Below are 12,657 nucleotides of genomic sequence, written 5' to 3'. Positions count from 1 at the left end.
ACACACCGGGATATCACAGGAGCAGGTTGGAGGGGAGACAGGCCTGTAGGGCTGGGGCCAAGTCAGTGGGCGTCGTCCTCTTGTTAGCTCTACACGGCTCTTTGTCCTTCTTTTCTTCTTCTTGTCAGGCTGGATCTGAGGAAGCAAGGTTCAGGGTGCCCCCAAAGACTAGATTTAGGGGCCTTACAGGTAGGTAAAGGGCAGGGACCAATGAGTCCCTTCCCTGGGGTGGGTACACCCCCTATCGTGCCACCCTCCAGTGGGAGGGGGGCAGGAGCCTGTCCCTGGTTGGTTGGGTCCTCCCATCCTCAAGATGGCGGGGACTGAGTTGTGCTTCACCTCGCCTCCCCCACCTGGGGGGTGGAGTTGGCAGAGGTGGGCACATCTCTTTCCCTCACTTGTTTTTCCTGCTGGTTCTCCCGCCCAAAGTGGGGGGTAGAACCAGTGGGGACCAGTTGCTGAAAGCAGCAAATGGTCTGGGGAGGCTCACAAAGGTGGCATGCCTTTGAAGCTTCCTCTTCGTGAACCCTGCCCATCGTGGGGGAGGAGGCTTGGCACCTCGTCCCAGGATGTGCATTGTTTCAGGCTCCCGAGAGCAGCAGGCTCTCGACCCAGGGGTCCAGAAACACGTCTGTTGGTGGCAGCCTAAGCACCACTTAGTCAGGTCACTAGAAGTTGGTCGAGTTTCAGGGGGCATCTCTAAGATGCCCTCTGTTGTGCATTTTACATTAAATTTCACACTGGCATCAGTGTGGGTTTAATGTGCTGAGAAGTTTGATATCAAACTTCCCAGTTTTCTGTGTAGCCCTTATGGTGCTGTGGAGTTCGTAATGACAAACTCCCAGCACCATATACTCTTAATGGCAGCACTGCATTTACAGTGCCCAGGAATGGACTTGGGCACTGTAGGGGTACAGGGCTCATGCACCTGTACCCTCACCACTGGCATAGTACACCCAGCTAGAGGGGTGACTGATCTATGCCAGGGTAGTGGTTTGTAGGCATGGCACACAGGGATGTGTGCCATGTCGACTCTTCACTTTGTTCTGCACCAAGACACGCAGCCTGCAAAGGCAGTGTGTGTGTGTCAGGGTGCAGGACCTCTAAGGGTGGCACAATAATTCCTGCAGCCCTTAGAGGCCTTCTCTGGTCACAGTGCCCTGGGTACCTGTGGTACCATTTACCTGGGGCTGACATGTGGCCAGAGATGCCAATTGGGTTTAGGCTACAATGCAATTTTAGAGAAGGAACATAGGCCCTGGGTACCTGATTAACAGGAGCCCAGGGCACACTCAGTCAAAGAACATCAGCAATTCAGCAAAAAGTGGGGACATACCATGCAAGAAAGAGGACACGTTCTCACAATTATCTCTTCTTGATCATCTTGGAGAACATGACATCACAATTCTTGCACCAGCTAAAGTATTATTTTGGGGCCCAAGCACCAAAGACAGATGTCCTGAATATAAGAAATTGCATTATTATTTGGGGAGGATAACTATTCACTGGAAGGAATAATTTTAAGTTTTGTCAGGGTGAACCCTCATAGTCACTAAATTAACCTGACCTTTACCCCGTGTTGGCAATGGCACAGAACTGATAGGCTTAACTTAGAGCTAGATGTAAAGTATTTATGCGAAACTAAAGCATTAATAAAGTCTAAATGCAAAACAAAAATCCCAATTCAAATTAGACAAATCAAGCAGAATGTAAAAAACAAAATAACAACAAACATCCAATAACTGGAACCACAGATATAATTTTTTTAAGTTTTAAGTAGGAATAGCAATAAGAAGCAGAAAGTGCCAATGATAGTCAACTGTCACAGTAGACCTGGACCTAGGTGTAATTTGACACTGATCATAACATGAACCAGTTTCGCCCTGGTAAAAGAAATTTCCTTCTGACTTAAGTGCTTTGAGTCCCAATCCCCCACTGAAATACAATTCTAAAGCCTCCAGAACCATAGGGGAGCACTAAGAGAGTCAAATAGTGTTGGACAGCGGCCAAACAGCAGGGTGCAGTGCCACTGGTCTGCTCGGCAGTTGCAGGTGCGCCTCTTCTAGCTTGTTGTGTCCTTGAGCTTTATTCATGTCAGCCTTATCATCCTTGGAGTCCACTTTTTGTCTTGGTTACAAGAGGGAGAGCAGGTCCAGTCCTTTCGGGCTCTTCCCAAGTCACAGATAGCAGGTTTAATCCTCTTCTAATCTTCCTTAGGTCTAAGAGTGTTCTGAAGTGGGTGCCTCAGAGTGCCACATTTATGCCTGGCATGAGCCAGTAGGTGGAAATGACCCCTTGTCATACCCTAACCAATGGGGTCAAGGTTTCCGGGCCCAACCCTACCCACTCTGGGAAGTTTAAGATGTTGAATGTCTTCAGCCACCCTAAACGTAGGCTCTAAGGACTGGCTGTGGGTGTGGGGAGTTTATTATAGTAATCCAAGCATCCTCTCACACCTAACACAAAAATCCAGTTTGGGGCAGCCACTGTATCCACGATAACCCCAGAGACTGAAGTCTGGTAGAACAAACCATCAACCAGACAGTGGATACACAATAATTGTTTTGGTATCCCGTTTTCTTTCCATTCAAGGGCACCCCCGTTGTTTACATGTAAAAAACAGCACACCTATCTATCAGGATTTGACATCTAAGTTCAAAAGAGGTCCACATTGATTGGAGCCTGCCTGGCTGGAGGGGACAAAAGAAGGGTCCAGTCTGGATGTCAGCTAATTTTTGCCTGTTACAGTGGGAGCCTCTTTGAAGTCAATCCAGTTCCTGGGCCCAACCTCACTAGACATTCTGTCAAAGGAACAATACCAACTATCCACACCTATACCTTTGTACTCGGCACAGGAATAGTTTCCACGCCTATCGAAATGCTACTTACAGGCTGGCAGAAGTGGGAGAGTAAATGCAAATTTACTCTCTAGGAACTTCAGGCAAGGAAAAAGTAACTCTCTAAAAGTTACTCTCCCTTAATATTTAATACAACTCCAACTTCACCACTGCATTGGATTTTAATAACTATTAATATTGTCTGTTTAATTATTATTTTGGCTAGTCACATTCCCGATATACATTATTGAGATTTGTAATATGTAAGACAGCAAGACCAATCGCAGTAAAAATAGCTTTTGGGTGCTAGTCACTATAAGGACATGTTGACATTAAAGTTCTACACGTCCTTCTTTTAAATACTACGTACCCTACCTTCTGAGTGACAAGACAAATATGGGGGTGACTTATTAATATATATAACTGAGGTTCTAACTTGTCAAAAGGATTTACTTTGATGGGTAGAATTGCAGGTTTTTCACTGCTACAGTCATGCTACACTGATCGACCTAAACCATGTTTTCACTGCCACAGAGATAGATTTCCAAATAGGGGCTAAATTTCACTGGTGTCATTTAACTTCCAGGCCCTCGGCAAGACTTTTCATGGAAGGATTCCCAATAAGAGGGTTAGTGTCTGACGGATATACAAGGTGAGGAATCTGCAAGCTGTAGTATCTATCAAAATGATGTATGTATGCGTATGCGGTAGCATCGCAGTAAGCTGTATAGTAAACCAGATATAGAAAAAATGTCAGTCCCATTGCTAGTTGGCAACGATATTCAATGGATCAGAATGGGAAAGATCAAGAATGCAACAGAACTATCAAGCTGCTAATACCCAAGGGTCATCCTAACAAACATGGCAAAATCATTACTCTGCATCAACAAGTTCTCACACCTGTCCTCCGCACGTTTTTCAATGCCTCAAATGACACAAGTTCTCACTATCAGATTAATTGTTGAAGAAGCCGAAGACGGACAGTCTCCTTGGAAGACCACAAATCAACATTTAATTTTACATTTTCAGGGAAGGTTGTGCAGACCATGATGAACACTTAACTCTGTGCACACCTGGAAACAAATAATCTCCTTAGTGACTTCTAGTCTAGGTTTGGCCAATGATGCAACTAAGAGTTCCCCATGGTTTATACAGGCTAAGCATTAATAAAAAACGTATTTAACCATGATTTGACAGTATCGAATATGCTACTTACCAGTATGCATCTGTTCTTGGCATGTAGGGCTGCTGACATTCATATCTGTGCATAGATCGCCGCCTAGTGTTGGGTCCGGGATGATTGCACATTGTTGTCCTGGAAGAGTCTTCGAAGTATCACGAGATAGGTGGCTCCTTCCCTGGACTACAGTGCGCATGGGCATCCCCTCCATCCCTAGATTGTTTTACGCCATTGTGGCATAGATGGAGTGTAATACAGTGAATGATGACCATGCTAACGAGTAATTACTGAATGCTACAGCTGCTACAGGCGCCGGGGAGGAGGGTGGGCGATATGAATGTCAGCAGCCCTACATTCCAAGAACAGATGCATACTGGTAAGTAGCATATTCGGTTCGAGGCATGTGGGCTGCTGAATTTATATCTGTGCATAGATTACATAGCAGTCCCTCCATTTAGTGGCGGCTTCCCGTGCCAGCTGCAGCAGTCTGAAAAAGAGTTTTGAGAACAGCTTGTCCTACAGCTGCCTGCTGTCTTGAGTGTACATCTACACAGTAGTGCTTGGTGAATGTATGTATAGTGGACCATGTGGCTGCTCTACATATCTCCTCTAAAGGAATATTTCCCAGGAAAGCCATGGAGGCCCCTAACTTTCGTGTGGAGTGGGCTCTCGGAGGAATCGTTAGTGTGCGCTTAGCTTTTTCATAGCAAATCTGTTTACACTTAACGATCCACCTAGCTATTCCTGCTTTGGAAATGGGGTTGCCTTTGTGCTGTGGAGAAAAGGCAACAAACAGTTGTTTTGTGTTCCTGAAATTTTGTGTTCTGTCAATATAGTACATGAGAGCTCTTTTGACATCAAGTGTGTGGAGCATTCTCTCTCCTACATTCTCGGGATTAGGATAAAACACTGGTAGTTCAATGGATTGGTTCATATGGAACTGCGAAATTACCTTGGGCATGAAAGTAGGGTTGGTGCGTAGTACAACCCTGTTGGCATGAACCTGTATAAATGACTCTTGAATGGTTAGTGCCTGAAGTTCACTAACTCTTCTTAGTGAAGTAATGGCAACTAGGAAAGCTACCTTCCAGGTTAGAAATTGAATCTCACAAGAGTGTAGAGGTTCAAATGGTGGTCCCATTAGTCTGGCGAGGACCACATTCAGATTCCAGACTGGTGAAGGAGGGTGTCTTGGAGGAATCACACGTTTGAGTCCCTCTAAGAAAGCTTTGATGGCAGGCACTTTGAACAGTGAGAGGTGCTGCCTGTTTTGAAGATAAGCTGCCAGTGCGGTTAAATGTATACGGATGGAATTGTATGCTAGATTGCATCGGTATAAGTGTAATAGATAACAGATAATGTTTTGAGTTAATGCATCCAGCGGATTGATGTCATTATTCTTACAATAAATGACAAATCTTTTCCACTTAGCCGCGTAGCAGGCTCTGGTAGTGGGTCTCCTTGCCTCCTTGAGGATATTCATACATTCTGGAGGCAGGTTTAGGTAGCCAAATTCTAAGATTCCAGGAGCCAGATCGCCAGGTTCAGCTGTTGCGGATCTGGGTGCTGAACTGCGCCATGGCTCTTCGTTAAAAGCGTGGGTGTTAGCCGTAGTCTTTGATGCGGTACCACGGAGAGTTCCAGAAACGTGGCGTACCATGGCTGGCGTGCCCACGTTGGAGCAACCAGGATGAGCGTCATCGAGTGTTGCCTCAGTTTGCGTGCCACCAGCTGTATTAATGGGGCTGGGGGAAAAGCGTACGCAAATCTGCCTGACCAGTTCATCCATATTGCATTGCCCTGCGACTGTGGATGTGGGAACCTGGCGGCAAAGTTTTGGCATTTTACGTTATCTTTTGTGGCGAATAGGTCTATCTCTGGATGACCCCACCGTCGGAAGTACGGTTGGAGTACTGATGGATGTATCTCCCACTCGTGTATTTGGTGGCTGTGTCTGCTGAGCAGATCCGCCATTTGGTTGTCCTTGCCCGGGAGGTGTTCCGCCATGAGGAAGATGTTCCTCTGAATGGCCCACTTCCACATGCTCTGAGCCAGATGAGACAACTGTGGGGAGTGTGTTCCTCCCTGCTTTTGTATGTAGTACATGGCGGTTATGTTGTCCGTCCGGATCAACACGACTTTGTTGCACAAGTGTACTTTGAATGCCTTCATTGCAAGGAAGATTGCCATGAGTTCCAGAAGGTTGATGTGCATCCTCCTTTGCTGTGTCGTCCATAGTCCCTGCACTGTGTAATTGAGTACATGAGCTCCCCATCCCTGGAGAGAGGCGTCCGCTGTCAGTATAATTTGTGGGACAGGCTCTTGGAACGGTCGGCCCTTGCAAAGGTTTTGTGTATTCCACCAATGCAGAGAGTTGTATGCCCGACCGCTCACCAACACTAGGTCTTTCAACTGTCCGTGAGCCTGATTCCACTGACGTGCCAAGCACTCCTGAAGCGTGCGCATATGTAATCTCGCATGCGGGACTATAAGATGCAGGAGGCCATCATGCCTATCAACTGCATAAACACTCGTGCCGGTAGTGAGTGGTGAGGTTTGAACTTCTTTATGAGCAACTGCATGCTGTGGATCCTCACTGAATTGGGCTGTGCCGTGGCTGCCAGAGTGTCTATGGTCGCGCCTAGGTACTGCTGTACGTGGGAGGGTTGAAGGTGGGACTTTGGATAATTCAGTGAGAATCCCAGGCTGTGAAGAAGGTGAATGGTGTGGGATATGTAGGTGGCACACTGTTGGGCTGACTTTCCCTGGATAAGCCAGTCGTCCAGATAAGGATAGACATGTATGTGCTGTCTCCTTAAGTGTGCCGCCACTGTTGCTAGGCACTTGGTGAACACTCTGGGTGCCGTTGTTACCCCGAAAGGGAGGACTTTGAACTGGTAATGTTGATTTAGAACAGTGAACCTGAGATATTTTCTGTGTGATGGGTGTATGGGTATATGGAAATACGCATCTTTGAGATCTAGTGTTGCGAGAAAGTCTCCCTGACTGAGTAACGGTAGCACCTGTTGAAGGGTGAGCATGTGAAAATGCTCTGACAGAATGTAACGGTTTAGAGGTCTTAAATCCAGTATGGGTCTGAGAGATCCGTCCTTTTTGGGGATTAGAAAATACAGTGAATACACTCCTGATCCCTGTTCTTTTGCAGGCACGAGTTCTATGGCTCCTTTTTGGAGCATACTGAGAACTTCCTGGTGGAATAAGTGCAAGTGCTCTGCGGACATAGGACGGTGTTTTGGTGGTATGTTTGGCGGAGCGGATGTAAGCTCCAGACAATAACCGTACTGGATAATGTCTCTCACCCACCTGTCTGTCGTGATGGATTTCCAGACCGGCAGGAACTCTTGGAGTCTCCCCCCGACAGGTGTTATGTGGTCGGGGGGCAGTGACAAGGCGTCACTGTTTGTTGGTGGCGGAGGACCTGGAGCTGTTGTTCCCTCGGCCTCTGCCTTTGACGTTGTTTCCACGGTATCCACCTCTATTATTCTTATTATAGGTGGTCTGTGAACCTCCTTTAGTGTACTGCGACTGTTGGGAGTTCTGGTTTTTAGATGGTCCTCTGTTGCTAGAGCGACGAAAGGACCCACTCCGAAACTGCTGTGATTGCAGAGCCCCCATAGACTTCGCAGTCTCTTTATCTTTTTTTATCTTTTCTAGGGTGGTGTCAACTTCGGGGCCAAAGAGGGAGTCAGGGTTGACAGGTTGATTGAGTATAGTTGTCTGTATCTCTGGTTTGAATCCCAAGATTCTTAACCAAGCATGCCTTCGTAACATGACGCTGGTGTTAATAGCCCTAGCTGCAGTGTCCGCTACGTCAAGAGCGCACTTAATGGAAGCGTTGCTTATGAGTTTCCCTTCTCTAATAAGCGACTCTGCTCCTTCCTTATACTGATCTGGGAGGTGCTGTAGCAGTGTCTCTAGGGTATCATAATGCGCCCTGTCGTATCTAGCCAGAAGTGCCTGAGTGTTGGCAATTCTCCAGATGTTAGCTGCCTGTGCAGCAACTCTCTTTCCTGATGTTTCCAAGACCTTAGACTCATTGTCAGGGGGAGGAGCATCACCCGTTGTCTGTGAGTTGGCCCTCTTCCGAGCATTGGAAACCACCGAGTCCAAAGGCAACTGGCCTCTTATGTAGGTAGGGTCCACAGGAGCTGGCCTATATTTTTTGTCAATCCTAGGGTTTAGTACTCTCGCCCTTGTGGTCTCCTTAAAAATGTCATTAGCTGGTTTTAGGACCCCTTTCAGCATGGGCAGAGTCTTAACAGATCTTTCTGAGGTAGAGAAGGTATGCATCAGAAAATCATCCTCAATAGGATCAGTGTGGAGCTGTACATCATGATTTTTAGCTGCTCTCTCAATCAAGGCATTGAAAGCAGCAGTGTCCTCAGTAGGAGATGTTTTTACCACATATGCCTGTGTGTCTGGAGCAGTTTGTGGGTCCCCTGTACCAGTATTGTCCACCCAAGGTTGTTTTTGATCTTCAGGGTCAGTGTCCACAGGATAAGTGTCCTCAACATCACCAGCATCCCCTGCATCCACATCAAAGTGTGTGGGTGAGAATGACTGAGGCTCCTGGTCAGAATATTGAATATGTTCTACCAGAACTGGTGATGTGGCCCTTTTCTTTTTCAATGGAATTTTGTATGGCTCCATTGATTTCTCTGGCAGTATCTTTCTTTTATATATTGAAAGTCTACCCGTCTCCGCATCGATAAACTGCCGTGGCTCCTCATCTTCCTGAGGTACTTCGACAGCTCCCTGTCCCATTGGCATTCCTGTTGGTGCGTCGACAGTTTTCTTCGGGTCGACCCGTTTTTGCGGCTCGGGACCCGTCTTTGCGTCGAACATCTTCGGTCGTACTGCCGGTGGTAGTCCGAATTTTATGTGCGTCGACGCGATGTGAACTGTGCTGACCGTCTTCGGCTGCGGGGGTGCTTTTGCGCCGAGCATGGAAGCCGTGTCGTGGATGCGGAGTAACGACTCCGACACTTTCTTCTTTAGGAAGGGAGACGGTGTTGTCGATTTGACGCGTTCCTTCGATACCCTTTTTGACATGGCATCTAACCCTGAACCAGACGCCGTGTTCTCGACACGAGGACTGGGATGGGTCGGCTCTCGCGTGTCGCTCCGTATATCTGTGTCGACCATCCTCGGCGCCGAGTTTTTCGGGTCGGCAACCTTGGCTTTGGTCTTGTGCGCCGCCTTTGGCTCGACGCCCTTATGAGATCTCTCGGCGTCGACGGCCTTCTTTTGTGGTTTCGGCTCTGAGGGCTTCGAGGCCTTGTTGCCGATGAGAGACTCTTTCACTTTCGGTTTTGAGTTAGGTGCCTTTGCCTTCAGTTTCGATTTCGTTTGATCGAATGATGGCGCTTTCGATACCGATGGCTTTTTAGGGTAGGTCGACGCCGGGCCTTTATGCGGGGCTGTAGAACGAGATGAATGATCTTGGGTAAGGCCTTGTGGCGATACCTCGACCTGAGCCTTATCGAGTGCCTCTTTGGGCCCTGTAGCGACATGTGGGCCTAGCTCATCTTCCGAGCCATCCTCCTCGGCCCCAAGGGCCTCTTCGTCGTCTCCTACCTCTTCTACGACATCATCGTCCTCGTCATCTACTATACGCTCGTCTTCGGCATCATAGTCGGATTCTTGCTCCGAAGCCGGATCCGATAGCTCCCCCTGAACTTCAAGGTCCACGACCTCCTCATCTTCGGTCCCGAAGATGTTATCCGGGTTTGGCGTCGCTTTCTGCGCCTCGAGCCGAGCTGCTCGACAAATGCGAAGGGTCTTCTTCGATCGAAACCTGGAACACGCCATCCAGGTGGCTTCGTCGTGGTTTGGCGAGAGGCACTTGTTGCACACCGGGTGCACGTCGAAACGAGCATACTTAGCGTTGCAAATAGGGCAACGCTTAAAGGGGCTATTCGATGTCTGTGGTTCCATCGTTGATGATCTACTCGAGAACGCACTTGACAAAAATACCTTGCGCCGAACGAAAACAATACCGACGAATTTAAAGGCCTAAATGAGAGAGCTAAGATTAGGACATCCGAACCCAATGGCGGAAAAAAACAATCTAGGGATGGAGGGGATGCCCATGCGCACTGTAGTCCAGGGGAGGAGCCACCTATCTCGTGATACTTCGAAGACTCTTCCAGGACAACAATGTGCAATCATCCGGACCCAACACTAGGCGGCAATCTATGCACAGATATGAATTCAGCAGCCCACATGCCTCGAACATTTTGCCGTGCACTGCATACCACAAAGGATCAGGAATGTGCCTTAATTCTTCCGTACTCTTGGATGTGTTCTACACTGTTGACTACACAGTATGCTTGAGGCGTATTTGCAATCCACAGCAGTGTTGGAAGACTGGCCCTCCAATGGTTTAACTCTTTCCTGTCCAACACATTTCACCAAGTAAAAGTGGCCAACAAAGCTGCCAATGGTGTTTCACAAGGGACGTTTTTATGTAAGACCCTCTTTAATGTCTATATGGTATCAGTGACAAACATTTGTGGTAGTTTCACCACGGTGTACAATTGTCTGTTGGCAACACCATAGTCACATCAAACTTTCCAGTGAACACAGTGTGTTTTAAGCCTATGACTGACTACTACCATTTTACAAGTGGATGCACTAGAATTGTCTCCTCCCATCGTGTCAAAGACTGACTTCCTACTATAAGGCCCTGCTTACCATACATCATTTCCATATGACTGGGGCAGCCACTGGACTGTCTCGAGTCACTGTCAATACAAACCTGTCAATTACACCATAAGTGAATGACATTACTGAAAACACGCCTATGTGTCCTATTCAGAATACTGCCTCTCCTCTTTTCTCAAATGGGCACCATCTGCAAGCAGATTCAGAATCAACTACTGCACCATTATCTATAGGGCCCACATGGAAAGACGATGTCTCATCTACAAAGAGTATAAAAGTGCAAAATAATAACCATCTTAGGCCTGAAGTAAATGGATTATTTATTCCGCAGCTAGGTCATGATACTGCCTACAGACCAAACAGAGGAACAAATTTAAGACACTATGCGTGAATCCCTCTCTGGGTATGAACTATAAATGCACCATGTGGTACCACTCTCCAAACGATGGTGCCAAAAAAGCTAAACAGAAGTCTATGGTCATTAAGTCAATGCAGACGCGACACTCAATACCATTTTAAGGTTTTATTGGGTAGATAAATAATGCACAAGCCTAATGTAAAATACTCTTTACTAAAACACTGAGACATATATCCTCATCTTCACCTGACAAGTTTTTTAGATTTAGGAAATCACTGAAAACACCTGCCTTTGGTCAACATTATATTTGAAAATGTGGTAGAACACGCACAACTAACTGAACAGGGTGCTAAGTTGTTGTGTGCTTCGAGGTATCACTCTCTGGTCGTTGAGTGTGGTACATAAAACTAGAAGGTAGCATTCATTCACTTTTGTTTATACGTTTGATTATGGTTTACACATGTTATATATTTTTGAGTTGTGAATTCTGTTTTTGTACACTGATTTTATTGGTATTGCACCCTATAACTGTGTATTCATCTGCATCATTCCTTATATTTTGCTATTCACCTGTATCATTCTTTATATTTTGCTACTCGGTTACCGGCACAAACTCACTCGTCTAACATGGTGCTTACAGTCACTATAACATTTCTCGTTAAACACGTAGCCCGTCTTTTATTACTGCACCGAAATGTTATCTAGCTTCCCGTGCACAACACTGTTGTTTGAACACCAGCACCTGCCTCGAGTCATCGCCACTTCATCGAAGTAAGTTAACTCACCATTAGCCTTCACTCCGCATGTTTCGGTCACTCCTGTCACTTTATATCATCTGCTTGTTAAATTGCTACACTCTATACCGCTGGAAGCTTTCCACTATAACAGGCGAGGCCACAATCCACTAGCTCTTACATTGCTCATTACTATTATGCACCCACGTTTACTCACCTGCTTTCATATAATTGTTTGCATGCGGTACATTTTCACCACTAGAACATGTGCAGCCATAATTGTTGCGCTCTAACAGTGCTCATAGCTATATCGCACCCGTGTCCACTTACAACCTTTATTTATTTAATTGGTTGACACACCTGCGATTTTTGCATGTTTTTTACTTTCAATAGTCAGTACATACCTTCAGTAAATACGTCTGCATGATTATTTATGGACGCCTAATATGACCTCACTCATCTGAGAGTTAGAACGATGCAGTGCCTTGTTCAATTTATTTTCGTTACACTATCTGATGTCACCTGGGTGAAGGTGCAGGTATACCAATGTGGGTTGGTTACTTATGATATCATTGCCTTATTTTTGTATAGATTTTCCCCTGACGAAGGGCAAACACTCCCCGAAATGCATTGGGAGAAGTGGAAATGTATGCTTATATGCCTTTAAGTTGGCTCTATGGAGTTGCGATATGATGGATTGAATATCATCTCATGAACCAAAGAATAAAAAATCTTGGTCAATCTACTTTGAAGATCTTTGTTTATATTTTGAAGTGAATTTCTTAACGAACTCTTGACATCGCATCAAGCGATATTCCTGCTGTGCTCAGGGGGACGTCGCCTTATTTAGGAAACGGTACC

The 12,657-nt window shown here is 46.4% G+C and overlaps 1 protein-coding gene across 1 annotated transcript in view; it reads right to left on the bottom strand.

Annotated features, from left to right (window-relative positions):
* The window catches only part of PARP14 (poly(ADP-ribose) polymerase family member 14), a 924,447-nt gene that overhangs the window by 106,209 nt on the left and 805,581 nt on the right, over positions 1-12,657 (bottom strand). The gene's annotated exons all lie outside the window — the stretch shown is intronic.

The sequence above is a fragment of the Triturus cristatus genome, chromosome 3_2 (genome assembly GCF_964204655.1).
Source record: "Triturus cristatus chromosome 3_2, aTriCri1.1, whole genome shotgun sequence".
NCBI classification, from domain to species: domain Eukaryota; kingdom Metazoa; phylum Chordata; class Amphibia; order Caudata; family Salamandridae; genus Triturus; species Triturus cristatus.
The sequence above is the reverse complement of the archived record's forward strand: the minus strand, read 5'-3'. Positions and strand labels throughout refer to the sequence as shown.